At 50.8% G+C, this 23,491-nt stretch overlaps 1 long non-coding RNA gene across 1 annotated transcript; it reads right to left on the bottom strand.

Annotated features, from left to right (window-relative positions):
• Positions 1-256: 256 nt before the first annotated feature.
• LOC130324091 (uncharacterized) lies at positions 257-13,708 on the bottom strand. Its single transcript, XR_008869227.1, has 3 exons — positions 13,536-13,708; positions 8,858-8,961; positions 257-266 (listed from the first exon to the last, which is right to left on the bottom strand). It is a non-coding gene; the product is annotated as an uncharacterized LOC130324091 (long non-coding RNA).
• Positions 13,709-23,491: the final 9,783 nt, after the last annotated feature.

Genomic DNA, 23,491 nt, shown 5'->3' with positions numbered 1-23,491 from the left:
TCGCATCCCGGCTGGAAGCAGAATCGCAGCGCCCCGGGTCAGTGGATCCGACCGGAGCGCTGCAGCGGAGAGAGTGTAGCGAGCGCTCCGGGGAGGAGCGGGGACCCGGAGCGCTCGGCGTAACAATTTATAGTATCAGGGAGGAGGACGCACTGCAGGAATAAACACATAATAGAAGATACATTTATAGTATCAGGGAGGAGGACGCACTGCAGGAATAAACACATAATAGAAGATACATTTATAGTATCAGGGAGGAGGACGTACTGCAAGAATGAACACATAATAGAAGATACATTTATAGTATCAGGGAGGAGGACGCACTGCAGGAATAAACACATAATAGAAGATACATTTATAGTATCAGGGAGGAGGACGCACTGCAGGAATAATCACATAATAGATGATACATTTATAGTATCAGGGAGGAGGACGCACTGCAGGAATAAACACATAATAGAAGATACATTTATAGTATCAGGGAGGAGGACGCACTGCAGGAATAATCACATAATAGAAGATACATTTATAGTATCAGGGAGGAGGACGCACTGCAGGAATAATCACATAATAGATGATACATTTATAGTATCAGGGAGGAGGACGCACTGCAGGAATAATCACATAATAGAAGATACATTTATAGTATCAGGAAGGAGAACGCACTGCAGGAATAAACACATAATAGAAGATACATTTATAGTATCAGGGAGGAGGACGCACTGCAGGAATAAACACATAATAGAAGATACATTTATAGTATCAGGGAGGAGGACGCACTGCAGGAATAATCACATAATAGAAGATACATTTATAGTATCAGGGAGGAGGACGCACTGCAGGAATAATCACACATAATAGAAGATACATTTATAGTATCAGGAAGGAGGACGCACTGCAGGAATAATCACATAATAGAAGATACATTTATAGTATCAGGGAGGAGGACGCACTGCAGGAATAATCACATAATAGAAGATACATTTATAGTATCAGGGAGGAGGACGCACTGCAGGAATAATCACATAATAGAAGATACATTTATAGTATCAGGGAGGAGGACGCACTGCAGGAATAATCACATAATAGAAGATACATTTATAGTATCAGGGAGGAGGACGCACTGCAGGAATAATCACATAATAGAAGATACATTTATAGTATCAGGGAGGAGGACGCACTGCAGGAATAATCACATAATAGAGGATACATTTATAGTATCAGGGAGGAGGACGCACTGCAGGAATAAACACATAATAGAAGATACATTTATAGTATCAGGGAGGAGGACGCACTGCAGGAATAATCACATAATAGAAGATACATTTATAGTATCAGGGAGGAGGACGCACTGCAGGAATAATCACATAATAGAAGATACATTTATAGTATCAGGGAGGAGGACGCACTGCAGGAATAATCACATAATAGAAGATACATTTATAGTATCAGGGAGGAGGACGCACTGCAGGAATAATCACATAACAGAAGATACATTTATAGTATCAGGGAGGAGGACGCACTGCAGGAATAAACACATAATAGAAGATACATTTATAGTATCAGGGAGGAGGACGCACTGCAGGAATAAACACATAATAGAAGATACATTTATAGTATCAGGAAGGAGGACGCACTGCAGGAATAATCACATAATAGAAGATACATTTATAGTATCAGGGAGGAGGACGCACTGCAGGAATAATCACATAATAGAAGATACATTTATAGTATCAGGAAGGAGGACGCACTGCAGGAATAATCACACATAATAGAAGATACATTTATAGTATCAGGAAGGAGAACGCACTGCAGGAATAATCACATAATAGAAGATACATTTATAGTATCAGGGAGGAGGACGCACTGCAGGAATAAACACATAATAGAAGATACATTTATAGTATCAGGGAGGAGGACGCACTGCAGGAATAAACACATAATAGAAGATACATTTATAGTATCAGGAAGGAGGACGCACTGCAGTGATAATCACATAATAGAAGATACATTTATAGTATCAGGGAGGAGGACGCACTGCAGGAATAATCACATAATAGAAGATACATTTATAGTATCAGGGAGGAGGACGCACTGCAGGAATAATCACATAATAGAAGATACATTTATAGTATCAGGAAGGAGGACGCACTGCAGGAATAATCACATAATAGAAGATACATTTATAGTATCAGGGAGGAGGACGCACTGCAGGAATAATCACATAATAGAAGATACATTTATAGTATCAGGGAGGAGGACGCACTGCAGGAATAAACACATAATAGAAGATACATTTATAGTATCAGGGAGGAGGACGCACTGCAGGAATAATCACATAATAGAAGATACATTTATAGTATCAGGGAGGAGGACGCACTGCAGGAATAATCACATAATAGAAGATACATTTATAGTATCAGGGAGGAGGACGCACTGCAGGAATAATCACATAATAGAAGATACATTTATAGTATCAGGGAGGAGGACGCACTGCAGGAATAATCACATAATAGAAGATACATTTATAGTATCAGGGAGGAGGACGCACTGCAGGAATAATCACATAATAGAAGATACATTTATAGTATCAGGGAGGAGGACGCACTGCAGGAATAATCACATAATAGAAGATACATTTATAGTATCAGGGAGGAGGACGCACTGCAGGTATAATCACATAATAGAAGATACATTTATAGTATCAGGGAGGAGGACGCACTGCAGGAATAAACACATAATAGAAGATACATTTATAGTATCAGGGAGGAGGACGCACTGCAGGAATAAACACATAATAGAATATACATTTATAGTATCAGGGAGGAGGACGCACTGCAGGAATAATCACATAATAGAAGATACATTTATAGTATCAGGGAGGAGGACGCACTGCAGGAATAATCACATAATAGAATATACATTTATAGTATCAGGGAGGAGGACGCACTGCAGGAATAATCACATAATAGAAGATACATTTATAGTATCAGGGAGGAGGACGCACTGCAGGAATAAACACATAATAGAATATACATTTATAGTATCAGGGAGGAGGACGCACTGCAGGAATAATCACATAATAGAAGATACATTTATAGTATCAGGGAGGAGGACGCACTGCAGGAATAAACACATAATAGAAGATACATTTATAGTATCAGGGAGGAGGACGCACTGCAGGAATAATCACATAATAGAAGATACATTTATAGTATCAGGGAGGAGGACGCACTGCAGGAATAATCACATAATAGAAGATACATTTATAGTATCAGGGAGGAGGACGCACTGCAGGAATAATCACATAATAGAAGATACATTTATAGTATCAGGGAGGAGGACGCACTGCAGGAATAATCACATAATAGAAGATACATTTATAGTATCAGGGAGGAGGACGCACTGCAGGAATAATCACATAATAGAAGATACATTTATAGTATCAGGGAGGAGGACGCACTGCAGGAATAATCACATAATAGAAGATACATTTATAGTATCAGGGAGGAGGACGCACTGCAGGAATAAACACATAATAGAAGATACATTTATAGTATCAGGGAGGAGGACGCACTGCAGGAATAATCACATAATAGAAGATACATTTATAGTATCAGGGAGGAGGACGCACTGCAGGAATAATCACATAATAGAAGATACATTTATAGTATCAGGGAGGAGGACGCACTGCAGGAATAATCACATAATAGAAGATACATTTATAGTATCAGGGAGGAGGACGCACTGCAGGAATAATCACATAATAGAAGATACATTTATAGTATCAGGGAGGAGGACGCACTGCAGGAATAATCACATAATAGAAGATACATTTATAGTATCAGGGAGGAGGACGCACTGCAGGAATAATCACATAATAGAAGATACATTTATAGTATCAGGGAGGAGGACGCACTGCAGGAATAATCACACATAATAGAAGATACATTTATAGTATCAGGAAGGAGGACGCACTGCAGGAATAATCACATAATAGAAGATACATTTATAGTATCAGGAAGGAGGACGCACTGCAGGAATAATCACATAATAGAAGATACATTTATAGTATCAGGAAGGAGGACGCACTGCAGGAATAATCACATAATAGAAGATACATTTATAGTATCAGGGAGGAGGACGCACTGCAGGAATAATCACATAATAGAAGATACATTTATAGTATCAGGGAGGAGGACGCACTGCAGGAATAATCACATAATAGAAGATACATTTATAGTATCAGGGAGGAGGACGCACTGCAGGAATAATCACATAATAGAAGATACATTTATAGTATCAGGGAGGAGGACGCACTGCAGGAATAATCACATAATAGAAGATACATTTATAGTATCAGGAAGGAGGACGCACTGCAGGAATAATCACATAATAGAAGATACATTTATAGTATCAGGGAGGAGGACGCACTGCAGGAATAATCACATAATAGAGGATACATTTATAGTATCAGGGAGGAGGACGCACTGCAGGAATAATCACATAATAGAAGATACATTTATAGTATCAGGGAGGAGGACGCACTGCAGGAATAATCACATAATAGAGGATACATTTATAGTATCAGGGAGGAGGACGCACTGCAGGAATAATCACATAATAGAAGATACATTTATAGTATCAGGGAGGAGGACACACTGCAGGAATAAACACATAATAGAAGATACATTTATAGTATCAGGAAGGAGGACGCACTGCAGGAATAATCACATAATAGAAGATACATTTATAGTATCAGGGAGGAGGACGCACTGCAGGAATAATCACATAGTAGATGATACATTTATAGTATCAGGGAGGAGGACGCACTGCAGGAATAATCACATAATAGAAGATACATTTATAGTATCAGGGAGGAGGACGCACTGCAGGAATAATCACATAATAGAAGATACATTTATAGTATCAGGGAGGAGGACGCACTGCAGGAATAAACACATAATAGAAGATACATTTATAGTATCAGGGAGGAGGACGCACTGCAGGAATAATCACACATAATAGAAGATACATTTATAGTATCAGGGAGGAGGACGCACTGCAGGAATAAACACATAATAGAAGATACATTTATAGTATCAGGAAGGAGGACGCACTGCAGGAATAATCACATAATAGAGGATACATTTATAGTATCAGGAAGGAGGACGCACTGCAGGAATAATCACATAATAGAAGATACATTTATAGTATCAGGGAGGAGGACGCACTGCAGGAATAATCACATAATAGAAGATACATTTATAGTATCAGGAAGGAGGACGCACTGCAGGAATAAACACATAATAGAAGATACATTTATAGTATCAGGAAGGAGGACGCACTGCAGGAATAATCACATAATAGAGGATACATTTATAGTATCAGGAAGGAGGACGCACTGCAGGAATAATCACATAATAGAGGATACATTTATAGTATCAGGAAGGAGGACGCACTGCAGGAATAATCACATAATAGAAGATACATTTATAGTATCAGGGAGGAGGACGCACTGCAGGAATAATCACATAATAGAGGATACATTTATAGTATCAGGAAGGAGGACGCACTGCAGGAATAAACACATAATAGAAGATACATTTATAGTATCAGGGAGGAGGACGCACTGCAGGAATAATCACATAATAGAGGATACATTTATAGTATCAGGGAGGAGGACGCACTGCAGGAATAATCACATAATAGAAGATACATTTATAGTATCAGGGAGGAGGACGCACTGCAGGAATAATCACATAATAGAAGATACATTTATAGTATCAGGGAGGAGGACGCACTGCAGGAATAATCACATAATAGAAGATACATTTATAGTATCAGGGAGGAGGACGCACTGCAGGAATAATCACATAATAGAAGATACATTTATAGTATCAGGAAGGAGAACGCACTGCAGGAATAATCACATAATAGAAGATACATTTATAGTATCAGGAAGGAGGACGCACTGCAGGAATAATCACATAATAGAAGATACATTTATAGTATCAGGAAGGAGGACGCACTGCAGGAATAATCACATAATAGAAGATACATTTATAGTATCAGGGAGGAGGACGCACTGCAGGAATAATCACATAATAGAAGATACATTTATAGTATCAGGGAGGAGGACGCACTGCAGGAATAATCACACATAATAGAAGATACATTTATAGTATCAGGGAGGAGGACGCACTGCAGGAATAATCACATAATAGAAGATACATTTATAGTATCAGGAAGGAGGACGCACTGCAGGAATAATCACACATAATAGAAGATACATTTATAGTATCAGGGAGGAGGACGCACTGCAGGAATAATCACACATAATAGAAGATACATTTATAGTATCAGGGAGGAGGACGCACTGCAGGAATAATCACATAATAGAAGATACATTTATAGTATCAGGGAGGAGGACGCACTGCAGGAATAATCACATAATAGAAGATACATTTATAGTATCAGGGAGGAGGACGCACTGCAGGAATAATCACATAATAGAAGATACATTTATAGTATCAGGAAGGAGGAGGACGCACTGCAGGAATAATCACATAATAGAAGATACATTTATAGTATCAGGGAGGAGGACGCACTGCAGGAATAAACACATAATAGAAGATACATTTATAGTATCAGGAAGGAGGAGGACGCACTGCAGGAATAATCACATAATAGAAGATACATTTATAGTATCAGGGAGGAGGACGCACTGCAGGAATAATCACATAATAGAAGATACATTTATATTATCAGGAAGGAGGACGCACTGCAGGAATAATCACATAATAGAAGATACATTTATAGTATCAGGGAGGAGGACGCACTGCAGGAATAATCACATAATAGAAGATACATTTATAGTATCAGGGAGGAGGACGCACTGCAGGAATAATCACATAATAGAAGATACATTTATATTATCAGGAAGGAGGACGCACTGCAGGAATAATCACATAATAGAAGATACATTTATAGTATCAGGGAGGAGGACGCACTGCAGGAATAATCACATAATAGAAGATACATTTATAGTATCAGGAAGGAGGACGCACTGCAGGAATAATCACATAATAGAAGATACATTTATAGTATCAGGGAGGAGGACGCACTGCAGGAATAATCACATAATAGAAGATACATTTATAGTATCAGGGAGGAGGACGCACTGCAGGAATAATCACATAATAGAAGATACATTTATAGTATCAGGGAGGAGGATGCACTGCAGGAATAATCACATAATAGAGGATACATTTATAGTATCAGGGAGGAGGACGCACTGCAGGAATAATCACATAATAGAGGATACATTTATAGTATCAGGGAGGAGGACGCACTGCAGGAATAATCACACATAAAAGCCACCATAATAGAATTTGCTGCTTTGGCTTTAGGAAAATGCAAAGAAAAACCTGAGTGTGTGAACAGACCCCGAGGTTCTGAGGCCCGAAGGGTTTGTCAGGGTTCATTCCACCTCTTACAGGGGGCGCTGGAAGATTCGGCCCATACTATAGGGGCAGGTGTAATACTACGACTCTCCTGCAGTAGGCGCCACTCACAGCTCTCATAATAAATCACAGCTGCCAACCCTTTACTGTCCCTGAGGTCATCACTGAGGGCCCGCTCCAGGGGTCCAGAGGGGCCCCATGAGTCCAGCCCACAGTTCTCGATGACTTTAGGGGGACAGAAGTGTTGTTTTCCTCATGATGATGGGGAGCAGATCGCCGTCTATATGATCTCATCTTTTTCGAGAGATGCCATATGCAGCGCCATCATGTCAGATAGATACCAGATGCCATTTATTATGCTGCAGGGATCGGTGACGCTCACAAGAAGCTCCGAATACAACATGGAAAACAATTCAGGAGACAGTCATGTGACAGTATGAGACGGGTGGAGAATGAGACAGTCATGTGACAGTATGAGACAGGTGGAGAATGAGACAGTCGTGTGACAGTATGAGACAGTCTTGTGACAGTATGAGACGGGTGGAGAATGAGACAGTCATGTGACAGTATGAGACAGGTGGAGAATGAGACAGTCGTGTGACAGTATGAGACAGGTGGAGAATGAGACAGTCGTGTGACAGTATGAGACGGGTGGAGAATGAGACAGTCGTGTGACAGTATGAGACGGGTGGAGAATGAGACAGTCGTGTGACAGTATGAGACGGGTGGAGAATGCGACAGTCGTGTGACAGTATGAGACGGGTGGAAAATGAGACAGTCGTGCGACAGTATGAGACGGGTGGAGAATGAGACAGTCGTGTGACAGTATGAGACGGGTGGAGAATGCGACAGTCGTGTGACAGTATAAGACGGGTGGAGAATGAGACAGTCGTGTGACAGTATGAGACGGGTGGAGAATGAGACAGTCGTGTGACAGTATGAGACGGGTGGAGAATGAGACAGTCGTGTGACAGTATGAGACGGGCGGAGAATGAGACAGTCGTGTGACAGTATGAAACGGGCGGAGAATGAGACAGTCGTGTGACAGTATGAAACGGGCGGAGAATGAGACAGTCGTGTGACAGTATGAAACGGGCAGGAGAATGAAACAGTCGTGTGACAGTATGAGATGGGCAGGAGAGTGAGACAGTCGTGTGACAGTATGAGACGGGCAGGAGAGTGAGACAGTCGAGTGACAGTATGAGACGGGCAGGAGAGTGAGACAGTCGTGTGACAGTATGAGACGGGCAGGAGCGTGAGACAGTCGTGTGACAGTATGAGACGGGCAGGAGCGTGAGACAGTCGTGTGACAGTATGAGACGGGCAGGAGAGTGAGACAGTCATGTGACAGTAGGAGACAGATGGCTCTCTCTCATCAGTTTCGTTAGTACCTTCAGTTGAAGTGTCAGGACATCACAGATCCACCAGAAAGGGAAATAAAACACATTGAAGTAGAGCGACATCTGCAGCGGCAAACTAGAGACCACGTCAACCTCTAAAAGAGACAGAAGAGAATCAGTCATGTGATGGCGATCCGATCCGCCGCCGTTATAACCTTCTGGGGCCACACATCTCATATACATCTTGGTTCACACCCAGATTGGTGCCCCTGAGGTGCAGATACATCGATGAAAACTCAGGATCAGCTGACAATGTATCCGAGCTGGGGCCGAAGTATCCGAGCTGGGGCCGAAGTATCCGAGCTGGGGCCGAAGTATCCGAGCTGGGGCCGAAGTATCTAAGCGCTGTCTGCTGTGGTTAACAGTCTGAGCCCGCACTTAGATACACACAAAAACTGACCTGAACAGTCACCAGATGCCTATGAGGCACAAATCATGGTGTAAACTTAACACATCACGGTCACGCCCCGCACGTGACATCATGGCCACACCCCCCTCAATGCATGTCTATGGGAGGGGGCGTGACAGCCTCAGGCCCGCATTGCCAGTCATTCGGCACAGAGCGAAGTTCACTCTGTGCACCGGATGTCTGGGGTCCCGCTCCTAAGGATAGAAGATAAGCGGTCTAGGGGCGGAGGACCCCTTTAAGGCTGTGGACAGACACCACCTTTGTATGATTTTCATCATTTTTCTCCTCCATGATTCAGTTTTTGTGGCTTTTTCGGGGGCAGATAAATGTGACCGAATAAGAGACCAGAGAAAACAGGGAGAGACTGGTGCAGTACAAATATAGTGTGTGAGAGGGTTAATAGGGCAGGAAGAGGTACCCGGAAGAGTCCACCCCAGTATCTGCCCCTTATATCATATCTATCAGCAGTATCTGCCCCTTATACCCCCTGTACCCAGCAGTATCTGCCCCTTATACCATATCTATCAGCAGTATCTGCCCCTTATACCATATCTATCAGCAGTATCTGCGCCTCATACCCCCTGTACCCAGCAGTATCTGCCCCTTATATCATATCTATCAGCAGTATCTGCCCCTTATACCCCCTGTACCCAGCAGTATCTGCCCCTTATACCTCTGTACCCAGCAGTATCTGCTCCTTATACCCCCTGTACCCAGCAGTATCTGCCCCTCATACCCCCTGTACCCAGCAGTATCTGCCCCTTATACCCCCTGTACCCAGCAGTATCTGCCCCTTATATCATATCTATCAGCAGTATCTGCCCCTTATACCCCCTGTACCCAGCAGTATCTGCCCCTTATACCTCTGTACCCAGCAGTATCTGCTCCTTATACCCCCTGTACCCAGCAGTATCTGCCCCTCATACCCCCTGTACCCAGCAGTATCTGCCCCTTATACCCCCTGTACCCAGCAGTATCTGCTCCTTATACCCCCTGTACCCAGCAGTATCTGCCCCTTATACCCCCTGTACCCAGCAGTATCTGCCCCTTATACCCTCTGTACCCTGCAGTATCTGCCCCTTATACCCCCTGTACCCAGCAGTATCTGCCCCTTATACCCCCTGTACCCAGCAGTATCTGCCCCTTATACCCCCTGTACCCAGCAATATCTGCCCCTTATACCCCCTGTACCCAGCAGTATCTGCCCCTTATACCCCCTGTACCCAGCAGTATCTGCCCCTTATACCCCCTGTACCCAGCAGTATCTGCCCCTTATACCTCTGTACCCAGCAGTATCTGCCCCTTATACCCCCTGTACCCAGCAGTATCTGCCCCTTATACCCCCTGTACCCAGCAGTATCTGCCCCTTATACCCCCTGTACCCAGCAGTATCTGCCCCTTATACCCCCTGTACCCAGCAGTATCTGCCCCTTATACCCCCTGTATCCAGCAGTATCTGCCCCTTATACCCCCTGTACCCAGCAGTATCTGCTCCTTATACCCCCTGTACCCAGCAGTATCTGCTCCTTATACCCCCTGTACCCAGCAGTATCTGCCCCTTATACCCCTTGTACCCAGCAGTATCTGCCCCTTATACCTCTGTACCCAGCAGTATCTGCTCCTTATACCCCCTGTACCCAGCAGTATCTGCTCCTTATACCCCCTGTATCCAGCAGTATCTGCTCCTTATACCCCCTGTACCCAGCAGTATCTGCCCCTTATACCCCCTGTACCCAGCAGTATCTGCCCCTTATACCCCCTGTACCCAGCAGTGTCTGCCCCTTATACCCCCATTACCCAGCAGTATCTGCCCCTTATATCCCCTGTATCCAGCAGTATCTGCCCCTTATACCCCCTGTACCCAGCAGTATCTGCCCCTTATACCCCCTGTACCCAGCAGTATCTGCCCCTTATACCCCCTGTACCCAGCAGTATCTGCCCCTCATACCCCCTGTACCCAGCAGTATCTGCTCCTTATACATCTGTACCCAGCAGTATCTGCCCCTTATACCCCCTGTACCCAGCAGTATCTGCCCCTTATACCCCCTGTACCCAGCAGTATCTGCCCCTTATACCCCCTGTATCCAGCAGTATCTGCTCCTTATACCCCCTGTACCCAGCAGTATCTGCTCCTTATACCCCCTGTACCCAGCAGTATCTGCTCCTCATACCCCCTGTACCCAGCAGTATCTGCCCCTCATACCCCCTGTACCCAGCAGTATCTGCCCCTCATACCCCCTGTACCCAGCAGTATCTGCCCCTTATACCCCCTGTACCCAGCAGCATCTGCCCCTTATACCCCCTGTACCCAGCAGTATCTGCTCCTTATACCTCTGTACCCAGCAGTATCTGCCCCTCATACCCCCTGTACCCAGCAGTATCTGCCCCTTATACCCCCTGTACCCAGCAGTATCTGCCCCTCATACCCCCTGTACCCAGCAGTATCTGCCCCTCATACCCCCTGTACCCAGCAGTATCTGCCCCTCATACCCCCTGTACCCAGCAGTATCTGCCCCTCATACCCCCTGTACCCAGCAGTATCTGCCCCTCATACCCCCTGTACCCAGCAGTATCTGCCCCTTATACCCCCTGTATCCAGCAGTATCTGCCCCTTATACCCCCTGTACCCAGCAATATCTGCCCCTTATACCCCCTGTACCCAGCAGTATCTGCCCCTTATACCCCCTGTACCCAGCAGTATCTGCCCCTTATACCCCCTGTACCCAGCAGTATCTGCCCCTTATACCCCCTGTACCCAGCAGTATCTGCCCCTTATACCCCCTGTACCCAGCAGTATCTGCCCCTTATACCCCCTGTACCCAGCAGTATCTGCCCCTTATACCCCCTGTACCCAGCAGTATCTGCCCCTTATACCCCCTGTACCCAGCAGTATCTGCCCCTTATACCCCCTGTATCCAGCAGTATCTGCTCCTTATACCCCCTGTACCCAGCAGTATCTGCTCCTTATACCCCCTGTACCCAGCAGTATCTGCTCCTCATACCCCCTGTACCCAGCAGTATCTGCCCCTCATACCCCCTGTACCCAGCAGTATCTGCCCCTCATACCCCCTGTACCCAGCAGTATCTGCCCCTTATACCCCCTGTACCCAGCAGCATCTGCCCCTTATACCCCCTGTACCCAGCAGTATCTGCTCCTTATACCTCTGTACCCAGCAGTATCTGCCCCTCATACCCCCTGTACCCAGCAGTATCTGCCCCTTATACCCCCTGTACCCAGCAGTATCTGCCCCTCATACCCCCTGTACCCAGCAGTATCTGCCCCTCATACCCCTGTACCCAGCAGTATCTGCCCCTCATACCCCCTGTACCCAGCAGTATCTGCCCCTCATACCCCCTGTACCCAGCAGTATCTGCCCCTCATACCCCCTGTACCCAGCAGTATCTGCCCCTTATACCCCCTGTATCCAGCAGTATCTGCCCCTTATACCCCCTGTACCCAGCAATATCTGCCCCTTATACCCCCTGTACCCAGCAGTATCTGCCCCTTATACCCCCTGTACCCAGCAGTATCTGCCCCTTATACCCCCTGTACCCAGCAGTATCTGCCCCTTATACCCCCTGTACCCAGCAGTATCTGCCCCTTATACCCCCTGTACCCAGCAGTATCTGCCCCTTATACCCCCTGTACCCAGCAGTATCTGCCCCTTATACCCCCTGTACCCAGCAGTATCTGCCCCTTATACCCCCTGTACCCAGCAGTATCTGCCCCTTATACCCCCTGTACCCAGCAGTATCTGCCCCTTATACCCCCTGTACCCAGCAGTATCTGCCCCTTATACCCCCTGTACCCAGCAGTATCTGCCCCTTATACCCCCTGTATCCAGCAGTATCTGCCCCTTATACCCCCTGTACCCAGCAGTATCTGCTCCTTATACCCCCTGTATCCAGCAGTATCTGCTCCTTATACCCCTTGTACCCAGCAGTATCTGCCCCTTATACCCCCTGTACCCAGCAGTATCTGCCCCTTATACCTCTGTACCCAGCAGTATCTGCCCCTTATACCCCCTGTACCCAGCAGTATCTGCTCCTTATACCCCCTGTACCTAGCAGTATCTGCCCCTTATACCCCCTGTACCCAGCAGTATCTGCCCCTTATACCCCTTGTACCCAGCAGTATCTGCCCCTTATACCCCCTGTACCCAGCAGTATCTGCCCCTTATACCCCCTGTACCTAGCAGTATCTGCCCCTTATACCCCCTGTACCCAGCAGTATCTGCCCCTTATACCCCCAGTCCTCACCCCCGCCATCATGGACCCCGCTCTTTTGCGACCCCGTCCTCGGTTATCAGTGAAGATGTTCCGGGTGACTGTATCCAGCTGGCGGCGGACGGTACCGGGCAGCGCCATGTTGTTGTATCCGACCGGTTACCATAACAACCGGCGTATCCGGCTATAAGATCATTACTGCGCATGCTCCTCCTCTTCCCGCGCTGTCCTCGTGACGACCCACAATGCGCAGCCGCTGTGACTTTTTACCTCCGTTAGTGATTGTTCACATTGGTGTCCCGTCTCCTCTATGGGACGTGTGTGTGGGTCGTCTCCTCTATGGGACGTGTGTGTGGGTCGTCTCCTCTATGGGACGTGTGTGGGTCGTCTCCTCTATGGGACGTGCGTGTGGGTCGTCTCCTCTATGGGACGTGTGTGTGGGTCGTCTCCTCTATGGGACGTGCGTGTGGGTCGTCTCCTCTATGGGACGTGTGTGTGGGTCGTCTCCTCTATGGGACGTGTGTGTGGGTCGTCTCCTCTATGGGACGTGTGTGGGTTGTCTCCTCTATGGGACGTGTGTGTGGGTCGTCTCCTCTATGGGACGTGTGTGTGGGTCGTCTCCTCTATGGGACGTGCGTGTGGGTCGTCTCCTCTATGGGACGTGCGTGTGGGTCGTCTCCTCTATGGGACGTGCGTGTGGGTTGTCTCCTCTATGGGACGTGTGTGTGGGTCGTCTCCTCTATGGGACGTGTGTGTGGGTCGTCTCCTCTATGGGACGTGTGTGTGGGTCGTCTCCTCTATGGGACGTGTGTGTGGGTCGTCTCCTCTATGGGACGTGTGTGTGGGTCGTCTCCTCTATGGGACGTGTGTGTGGGTCGTCTCCTCTATGGGACGTGTGTGTGGGTCGTCTCCTCTATGGGACGTGTGTGGGTTGTCTCCTCTATGGGACGTGCGTGTGGGTCGTCTCCTCTATGGGACGTGCGTGTGGGTCGTCTCCTCTATGGGACGTGCGTGTGGGTCGTCTCCTCTATGGGACGTGCGTGTGGGTCGTCTCCTCTATGGGACGTGCGTGTGGGTCGTCTCCTCTATGGGACGTGCGTGTGGGTCGTCTCCTCTATGGGACGTGCGTGTGGGTCGTCTCCTCTATGGGACGTGTGTGTGGGTCGTCTCCTCTATGGGACGTGTGTGTGTGTGTCGTCTCCTCTATGGGACGTGTGTGTGGGTCGTCTCCTCTATGGGACGTGTGTGTGTGTGGGTCGTCTCCTCTATGGGACGTGTGTGTGGGTCGTCTCCTCTATGGGACGTGTGTGTGGGTCGTCTCCTCTATGGGACGTGTGTGTGGGTCGTCTCCTCTATGGGACGTGTGTGTGGGTCGTCTCCTCTATGGGACGTGTGTGTGGGTCGTCTCCTCTATGGGACGTGTGTGTGGGTCGTCTCCTCTATGGGACGTGTGTGTGGGTCGTCTCCTCTATGGGACGTGTGTGTGGGTCGTCTCCTCTATGGGACGTGTGTGTGTGTGTCGTCTCCTCTATGGGACGTGTGTGTGGGTCGTCTCCTCTATGGGACGTGTGTGTGGGTCGTCTGTGTGTGTGGGTCGTCTCCTCTATGGGACGTGTGTGTGGGTAGTCTCCTCTATGGGACGTGTGTGTGGGTCGTCTCCTCTATGGGACGTGCGTGTGTGTCGTCTCCTCTATGGGACGTGCGTGTGGGTCGTCTCCTCTATGGGACGTGTGTGTGGGTCGTCTCCTCTATGGGACGTGTGTGTGGGTCGTCTCCTCTATGGGACGTGTGTGTGGGTCGTCTCCTCTATGGGACGTGTGTGTGGGTCGTCTCCTCTATGGGACGTGTGTGTGGGTTGTCTCCTCTATGGGACGTGTGTGTGGGTCGTCTCCTCTATGGGACGTGCGTGTGGGTCGTCTCCTCTATGGGACGTGTGTGTGGGTCGTCTCCTCTATGGGACGTGTGTGTGGGTCGTCTCCTCTATGGGACGTGTGTGTGGGTCGTCTCCTCTATGGGACGTGTGTGTGGGTCGTCTCCTCTATGGGACGTGTGTGTGGGTCGTCTCCTCTATGGGACGTGTGTGGGTTGTCTCCTCTATGGGACGTGTGTGTGGGTCGTCTCCTCTATGGGACGTGTGTGTGGGTCGTCTCCTCTATGGGACGTGCGTGTGGGTCGTCTCCTCTATGGGACGTGCGTGTGGGTCGTCTCCTCTATGGGACGTGCGTGTGGGTCGTCTCCTCTATGGGACGTGCGTGTGGGTCGTCTCCTCTATGGGACGTGTGTGTGGGTCGTCTCCTCTATGGGACGTGTGTGTGTGTGTCGTCTCCTCTATGGGACGTGTGTGTGGGTCGTCTCCTCTATGGGACGTGTGTGTGTGGGTCGTCTCCTCTATGGGACGTGTGTGTGGGTCGTCTCCTCTATGGGACGTGTGTGTGGGTCGTCTCCTCTATGGGACGTGTGTGTGGGTCGTCTCCTCTATGGGACGTGTGTGTGGGTCGTCTCCTCTATGGGACGTGTGTGTGGGTCGTCTCCTCTATGGGACGTGTGTGTGGGTCGTCTCCTCTATGGGACGTGTGTGTGGGTCGTCTCCTCTATGGGACGTGTGTGTGGGTCGTCTCCTCTATGGGACGTGTGTGTGGGTCGTCTCCTCTATGGGACGTGTGTGTGTGTGTCGTCTCCTCTATGGGACGTGTGTGTGGGTCGTCTGTGTGTGTGGGTCGTCTCCTCTATGGGACGTGTGTGTGGGTAGTCTCCTCTATGGGACGTGTGTGTGGGTCGTCTCCTCTATGGGACGTGTGTGTGTGTCGTCTCCTCTATGGGACGTGCGTGTGGGTCGTCTCCTCTATGGGACGTGTGTGTGGGTCGTCTCCTCTATGGGACGTGTGTGTGGTTCGTCTCCTCTATGGGACGTGTGTGTGGGTCGTCTCCTCTATGGGACGTGTGTGTGGGTCGTCTCCTCTATGGGACGTGTGTGTGGGTCGTCTCCTCTATGGGACGTGTGTGTGGGTCGTCTCCTCTATGGGACGTGTGTGTGGGTCGTCTCCTCTATGGGACGTGTGTGTGGGTCGTCTCCTCTATGGGACGTGTGTGTGGGTCGTCTCCTCTATGGGACGTGTGTGTGGGTCGTCTCCTCTATGGGACGTGTGTGTGGGTCGTCTCCTCTATGGGACGTGTGTGTGGGTCGTCTCCTCTATGGGACGTGTGTGTGGGTCGTCTCCTCTATGGGACGTGTGTGTGGGTCGTCTCCTCTATGGGACGTGTGTGTGGGGTCGTCTCCTCTATGGGACGTGTGTGTGGGTCGTCTCCTCTATGGGACGTGTGTGTGGGTCGTCTCCTCTATGGGACGTGTGTGTGGGTTGTCTCCTCTATGGGACGTGTGTGTGGGTCGTCTCCTCTATGGGACGTGCGTGTGGGTCGTCTCCTCTATGGGACGTGTGTGTGGGTCGTCTCCTCTATGGGACGTGTGTGTGTGTGTGTCGTCTCCTCTATGGGACGTGCGTGTGGGTCGTCTCCTCTATGGGACGTGCGTGTGGGTCGTCTCCTCTATGGGACGTGTGTGTGGGTCGTCTCCTCTATGGGACGTGTGTGTGTGTGTGTCGTCTCCTCTATGGGACGTGTGTGTGTGTGTGTCGTCTCCTCTATGGGACGTGCGTGTGGGTCGTCTCCTCTATGGGACGTGTGTGTGGGTCGTCTCCTCTATGGGACGTGTGTGTGGGTCGTCTCCTCTATGGGACGTGTGTGTGGGTCGTCTCCTCTATGTGACGTGTGTGTGGGTCGTCTCCTCTATGGGACGTGTGTGTGTGTGTCGTCTCCTCTATGGGACGTGCGTGTGGGTCGTCTCCTCTATGGGACGTGCGTGTGGGTCGTCTCCTCTATGGGACGTGTGTGTGGGTCGTCTCCTCTATGGGACGTGTGTGTGGGTCGTCTCCTCTATGGGACGTGTGTGTGTGTGTCGTCTCCTCTATGGGACGTGTGTGTGGGTCGTCTCCTCTATGGGACGTGTGTGTGGGTCGTCTCCTCTATGGGACGTGTGTGTGGGTCGTCTCCTCTATGGGACGTGTGTGTGGGTCGTCTCCTCTATGGGACGTGTGTGTGGGTCGTCTCCTCTATGGGACGTGTGTGTGGGTCGTCTCCTCTATGGGACGTGTGTGTGGGTCGTCTCCTCTATGGGACGTGTGTGTGGGTCGTCTCCTCTATGGGACGTGTGTGTGGGTCGTCTCCTCTATGGGACGTGTGTGTGGGTCGTCTCCTCTATGGGACGTGTGTGTGGGTCGTCTCCTCTATGGGACGTGTGTGTGTGTCGTCTCCTCTATGGGACGTGCGTGTGGGTCGTCTCCTCTATGGGACGTGCGTGTGGGTCGTCTCCTCTATGGGACGTGTGTGTGTGTCGTCTCCTCTATGGGACGTGTGTGTGTGGGTTGTCTCCTCTATGGGACGTGTGTGTGTCGTCTCCTCTATGGGACGTGTGTGTGGGTTGTCTCCTCTATGGGACGTGTGTGTGTGTCGTCTCCTCTATGGGACGTGTGTGTGTGTCGTCTCCTCTATGGGACGTGTGTGTGGGTCGTCTCCTCTATGGGACGTGTGTGTGGGTCGTCTCCTCTATGGGACGTGTGTGTGGGTCGTCTCCTCTATGGGACGTGTGTGTGGGTCGTCTCCTCTATGGGACGTGTGTGTGGGTCGTCTCCTCTATGGGACGTGTGTGTGTGTGTCGTCTCCTCTATGGGACGTGTGTGTGGGTCGTCTCCTCTATGGGACGTGTGTGTGGGTCGTCTCCTCTATGGGACGTGTGTGTGGGTCGTCTCCTCTATGGGACGTGTGTGTGGGTCGTCTCCTCTATGGGACGTGTGTGTGGGTCGTCTCCTCTATGGGACGTGTGTGTGGGTCGTCTCCTCTATGGGACGTGTGTGTGTGTGTGTCGTCTCCTCTATGGGACGTGTGTGTGGGTCGTCTGTGTGTGTGGGTCGTCTCCTCTATGGGACGTGTGTGTGGGTCGTCTCCTCTATGGGACGTGTGTGTGGGTCGTCTCCTCTATGGGACGTGTGTGTGGGTCGTCTCCTCTATGGGACGTGTGTGTGGGTCGTCTCCTCTATGGGACGTGTGTGTGGGTCGTCTCCTCTATGGGACGTGTGTGTGGGGTCGTCTCCTCTATGGGACGTGTGTGTGGGTCGTCTCCTCTATGGGACGTGTGTGTGGGTCGTCTCCTCTATGAGATGTGTGTGTGGGTTGTCTCCTCTATGGGACGTGTGTGTGGGTTGTTTCCTCTATGGGACGTGTGTGTGTGGGTTGTCTCCTCTATGGGACGTGTGTGTGTGTGGGTCGTCTCCTCTATGGGACGTGTGTGTGGGTTGTCTCCTCTATGGGACGTGTGTGTGTGTGTGTGTCGTCTCCTCTATGGGACGTGTGTGTGGGTCGTCTCCTCTATGGGACGTGTGTGTGGGTTGTCTCCTCTATGGGACGTGTGTGTGTGTGTGTGTCGTCTCCTCTATGGGATGTGTGTGTGTGGGTCGTCTCCTCTATGGGACGTGTGTGTGAGTCGTCTCCTCTATGGGACGTGTGTGTGGGTCGTCTCCTCTATGAGATGTGTGTGTGGGTTGTCTCCTCTATGGGACGTGTGTGTGTGTGTGTCGTCTCCTCTATGGGACGTGTGTGTGTGGGTCGTCTCCTCTATGGGACGTGTGTGTGGGTTGTCTCCTCTATGGGACGTGTGTGTGGGTCGTCTCCTCTATGGGACGTGCGTGTGGGTCGTCTCCTCTATGGGACGTGTGTGTGGGTCGTCTCCTCTATGGGACGTGTGTGTGGGTCGTCTCCTCTATGGGACGTGTGTGTGGGTCGTCTCCTCTATGGGACGTGTGTGTGGGTCGTCTCCTCTATGGGACGTGTGTGTGGGTCGTCTCCTCTATGGGACGTGTGTGTGGGTCGTCTCCTCTATGGGACGTGTGTGTGGATCGTCTCCTCTATGGGACGTGTGTGTGGGTCGTCTCCTCTATGGGACGTGTGTGTGGGTCGTCTCCTCTATGGGACGTGTGTGTGGGTCGTCTCCTCTATGGGACGTGTGTGTGGGTCGTCTCCTCTATGGGACGTGTGTGTGGGTCGTCTCCTCTATGGGACGTGTGTGTGGGTCGTCTCCTCTATGGGACGTGTGTGTGGGTCGTCTCCTCTATGGGACGTGTGTGTGGGTCGTCTCCTCTATGAGATGTGTGTGTGGGTTGTCTCCTCTATGGGACGTGTGTGTGTGTGTGTGTCGTCTCCTCTATGGGACGTGTGTGTGTGGGTCGTCTCCTCTATGGGACGTGTGTGTGGGTTGTCTCCTCTATGGGACGTGTGTGTGTGTGTGTGTCGTCTCCTCTATGGGACGTGTGTGTGTGTCGTCTCCTCTATGGGACGTGTGTGTGGGTCGTCTCCTCTATGGGACGTGTGTGTGGGTTGTCTCCTCTATGGGACGTGTGTGTGTGTGTGGGTCGTCTCCTCTATGGGACGTGTGTGTGGGTCGTCTCCTCTATGGGACGTGTGTGTGGGTCGTCTCCTCTATGAGATGTGTGTGTGGGTTGTCTCCTCTATGGGACGTGTGTGTGTGTGTGTGTGTCGTCTCCTCTATGGGACGTGTGTGTGTGGGTCGTCTCCTCTATGGGACGTGTGTGTGGGTTGTCTCCTCTATGGGACGTGTGTGTGGGTCGTCTCCTCTATGGGACGTGCGTGTGGGTCGTCTCCTCTATGGGACGTGTGTGTGGGTCGTCTCCTCTATGGGACGTGTGTGTGGGTCGTCTCCTCTATGGGACGTGTGTGTGTGGGTCGTCTCCTCTATGGGACGTGTGTGTGGGTCGTCTCCTCTATGGGACGTGTGTGTGGGTCGTCTCCTCTATGGGACGTGTGTGTGGGTCGTCTCCTCTATGGGACGTGTGTGTGGGTCGTCTCCTCTATGGGACGTGTGTGTGGGTCGTCTCCTCTATGGGACGTGTGTGTGGGTCGTCTCCTCTATGGGACGTGTGTGTGGGTCGTCTCCTCTATGGGACGTGTGTGTGGGTCGTCTCCTCTATGGGACGTGCGTGTGGGTCGTCTCCTCTATGGGACGTGCGTGTGGGTCGTCTCCTCTATGGGACGTGCGTGTGGGTCGTCTCCTCTATGGGACGTGTGTGTGTGGGTCGTCTCCTCTATGGGACGTGTGTGTGGGTTGTCTCCTCTATGGGACGTGTGTGTTGTGTGTGTGTGTCGTCTCCTCTATGGGACGTGTGTGTGGGTCGTCTCCTCTATGGGACGTGTGTGTGGGTTGTCTCCTCTATGGGACGTGTGTGTGTGTCGTCTCCTCTATGGGACGTGTGTGTGTGGGTCGTCTCCTCTATGGGACGTGTGTGTGGGTCGTCTCCTCTATGGGACGTGTGTGTGGGTCGTCTCCTCTATGGAGATGTGTGTGTGGGTTGTCTCCTCTATGGGACGTGTGTGTGTGTGTGTCGTCTCCTCTATGGGACGTGTGTGTGGGTCGTCTCCTCTATGGGACGTGTGTGTGGGTTGTCTCCTCTATGGGACGTGTGTGTGGGTCGTCTCCTCTATGGGACGTGCGTGTGGGTCGTCTCCTCTATGGGACGTGTGTGTGGGTCGTCTCCTCTATGGGACGTGTGTGTGGGTCGTCTCCTCTATGGGACGTGTGTGTGGGTCGTCTCCTCTATGGGACGTGTGTGTGGGTCGTCTCCTCTATGGGACGTGTGTGTGGGTCGTCTCCTCTATGGGACGTGTGTGTGGGTCGTCTCCTCTATGGGACGTGTGTGTGGGTCGTCTCCTCTATGGGACGTGTGTGTGGGTCGTCTCCTCTATGGGACGTGTGTGTGGGTCGTCTCCTCTATGGGACGTGTGTGTGGGTCGTCTCCTCTATGGGACGTGTGTGTGGGTCGTCTCCTCTATGGGACGTGTGTGTGGGTCGTCTCCTCTATGGACGTGGTGTGGGTCGTCTCCTCTATGGACGTGGTCGTGTGGGTCGTCTCCTCTATGGGACGTGCGTGTGGGTCGTCTCCTCTATGGGACGTGCGTGTGGGTCGTCTCCTCTATGGGACGTGTGTGTGGGTCGTCTCCTCTATGGGACGTGTGTGTGGGTCGTCTCCTCTATGGGACGTGTGTGTGGGTCGTCTCCTCTATGGGACGTGTGTGTGGGTCGTCTCCTCTATGGGACGTGTGTGTGGGTCGTCTCCTCTATGGGACGTGCTGTGTGGGTCGTCTCCTCTATGGGACGTGCTGTGTGGGTCGTCTCCTCTATGGGACGTGCGTGTGGGTCGTCTCCTCTATGGGACGTGCTGTGTGGGTCGTCTCCTCTATGGGACGTGCTGTGTGGGTCGTCTCCTCTATGGGACGTGTCGTGTGGGTCGTCTCCTCTATGGGACGTGCTGTGTGGGTCGTCTCCTCTATGGGACGTGTGTGTGGGTCGTCTCCTCTATGGGACGTGTGTGTGGGTCGTCTCCTCTATGGGACGTGCTGTGTGGGTCGTCTCCTCTATGGGACGTGTGTGTGGGTCGTCTCCTCTATGGGACGTGTGTGTGGGTCGTCTCCTCTATGGGACGTGTGTGTGGGTCGTCTCCTCTATGGGACGTGTGTGTGGGTCGTCTCCTCTATGGGACGTGTGTGTGGGTCGTCTCCTCTATGGGACGTGTGTGTGGGTCGTCTCCTCTATGGGACGTGTGTGTGGGTCGTCTCCTCTATGGGACGTGTGTGTGGGTCGTCTCCTCTATGGGACGTGTGTGTGGGTCGTCTCCTCTATGGGACGTGTGTGTGGGTCGTCTCCTCTATGGGACGTGTGTGTGGGTCGTCTCCTCTATGGGACGTGTGTGTGGGTCGTCTCCTCTATGGGACGTGTGTGTGGGTCGTCTCCTCTATGGGACGTGTGTGTGGGTCGTCTCCTCTATGGGACGTGTGTGTCGTCGTGTGTGTCGTCTCCTCTATGGGACGTGTGTGTGGGTCGTCTCCTCTATGGGACGTGTGTGTGGGTCGTCTCCTCTATGGGACGTGTGTGTGGGTCGCTCCTCTATGGGACGTGTGTGTGGGTCGTCTCCTCTATGGGACGTGTGTGTGGGTCGTCTCCTCTATGGGACGTGTGTGTGGGTCGTCTCCTCTATGGGACGTGTGTGTGGGTCGTCTCCTCTATGGGACGTGTGTGTGGGTCGTCTCCTCTATGGGACGTGTGTGTCGTGTCGTTGTGTGGTCGTCTCCTCTATGGGACGTGTGTGTGGGTCGTCTCCTCTATGGGACGTGTGTGTGGGTCGTCTCCTCTATGGGACGTGTGTGTGGGTCGTCTCCTCTATGGGACGTGTGTGTGGGTCGTCTCCTCTATGGGACGTGTGTGTGGGTCGTCTCCTCTATGGGACGTGTGTGTGTGTGTGTGTCGTCTCCTCTATGGGACGTGTGTGTGGGTCGTCTCCTCTATGGGACGTGTGTGTGGGTCGTCTCCTCTATGGGACGTGTGTGTGTGGTCGTCTCCTCTATGGGACGTGTGTGTGTGGGTCGTCTCCTCTATGGGACGTGTGTGTGGGGTCGTCTCCTCTATGGGACGTGTGTGTGGGTCGTCTCCTCTATGGGACGTGTGTGTGGGTCGTCTCCTCTATGGGACGTGTGTGTGGGTCGTCTCCTCTATGGGACGTGTGTGTGGGTCGTCTCCTCTATGGGACGTGTGTGTGTGGGTCGTCTCCTCTATGGGACGTGTGTGTGTGGGTCGTCTCCTCTATGGGACGTGTGTGTGGGTCGTCTCCTCTATGGGACTGTGTGTGTTGGTGTGTGTCGTCTCCTCTATGGGGGAGCTGTGTGTGTGGGTCGTCTCCTCTATGGGACGTGTGTGTGGGTTGTCTCCTCTATGGGACGTGTGTGTGTGTGTTGTGTCGTCTCCTCTATGGGATGTGTGTGTGTGGGTCGTCTCCTCTATGGGACTGTTGTGTGTGTGGGTCGTCTCCTCTATGGGACGTGTGTGTGGGTCGTCTCCTCTATGAGATGTGTTGTGTGGGTTGTCTCCTCTATGG

Source organism: Hyla sarda, unplaced genomic scaffold, assembly GCF_029499605.1.
Source record: "Hyla sarda isolate aHylSar1 unplaced genomic scaffold, aHylSar1.hap1 scaffold_2589, whole genome shotgun sequence".
NCBI lineage: Eukaryota > Metazoa > Chordata > Amphibia > Anura > Hylidae > Hyla > Hyla sarda.
This window is presented reverse-complemented; position numbering and strand designations above follow the sequence as displayed.